Source organism: Moschus berezovskii, chromosome 8 (genome assembly GCF_049115385.1).
Source record: "Moschus berezovskii isolate FMDL1 chromosome 8, NW_MosBer_1.0, whole genome shotgun sequence".
NCBI lineage: Eukaryota > Metazoa > Chordata > Mammalia > Artiodactyla > Moschidae > Moschus > Moschus berezovskii.
In genome coordinates this window covers 59,014,709-59,016,183 of record NC_142467.1, presented here as the reverse complement: position 1 = coordinate 59,016,183, position 1,475 = coordinate 59,014,709, and positions in this window count along the sequence as shown.

Sequence of the window (1,475 nt, the reverse complement as noted above, 5' to 3'; positions counted from 1 at the left end):
GGCGGCAGAGCCAGCAGCGAGCGGAGCGCACAGCCGGGCCCGCCCCCTCCCTCCCCCTCCCTCCTGGCCCGCCCGCCCGCCTCCCTCCCGCCTCCCTGCCCCCTCCCCCCGCTCCGTGGCCGGGAGGTGGAGCTCGGGACCGCTCTGGTTCTGCTGGGAGGGGACCCCAGCACCGCTCCGCAAAGCCGGGACCCCTTTTGCTATCTCGTCGCTACCCGAGGCTCGTATACGCAGATTGTCCCCCTCCCAGGCTCTTCAGTTTACACTTATCCCACCCGTGCCCCTATCTGGAACCCCTCCCGAATTCCTTTCCCAGCTTCATTCAAACACCTGTCCTTTACTCTGCCCCCCTGGGAAGTCGAGGCACGGGAAATGTCTCCCGATGCCTTCTCTGGGCATCTGCTCCTCCAGATCCACGTTCTTCCTGCGCAGACCCCCGGAGCACCCCGAGTGGCCCTCCCTTCCCGCTGCGCTCTGGGGAAGTCCACCCCTCCCCCTCTGGCCGAAGCCGCAGAGCGGTCAGCGTCGGTGGCCGCAGCAAGTCTTGGGGGTGGGGCTACGGAGGGGACCGTGGAAGGGGGAGGGCAATGGGACCCGGAGGCTCCCCTAGAATGAGGACTGGGGAAATATACAAGTGCGAGGATGAGGTGACGCGCCTCAGCTCGGGCTGTTAGAGGGGCCCCCAATCACCTGTCCTCTGGGCGGCGTAGAGCAGTGGCCCCAACACATTTACCGGTGACAAACATATTCACACAGAGTCACACGGGTCCCTACCCCGCGAAGCCGCGCGGTGTCACGGCCTGTATCACACGCCCTCGCGGTGCCACACTCTCTGTTACACTCACACTCAGCGACTCACACACGGTGTCACACGCTCGATAACTCAGTTTCTCCCACTCAGTTTTGGCTCTCTGCCGCCATCTAGAGGTGGCTGAGCGGCCTGGGAATTCCTTTTCCTTCGCTCAGTGTTTGGTACCCGAGGCTCGTAATTACCCCAGTCCAATAGGACCTCCAGCCTTTCGCCATGGATAAGCCAACGCAGAGGGTTGAAGGTCAGAAGAGTGAGAAAGACTGTGTTCCTGGCAAGGCCTGGCACTGGGTGTGGAAAAGTCTAATACGGGATGACCGATATCTGCGTCTCTATTTGCCTTGGCCTCTGACTCCTCCTCCCTATCCACCGCATTTTCCCATCCCTGTCACTCCTCTACCCCTTGTCTCTTTCCTCTGCTATCTCCCCTCTGACACCTGGATTCTCGGTGGAGCCCTCCTCAGGGTAAGGGTGGGCTCTCAGACCAGCTAAGAGCTGGCCAAGATCTCTCCGGGAGCAGCCTCCTCTCCACTGGACTCCCTTTCTGGCCTAGGCCCTGCTCTAGTCTGCACCCTTAGCCCTCAGCCCTAGAATCCCAGGTGGGGGGCTCTGGGTGGGAGATGAGGTGAGCTAGTGGCAGGCAAATCTGTCCTTTAGGTGGTTTCTC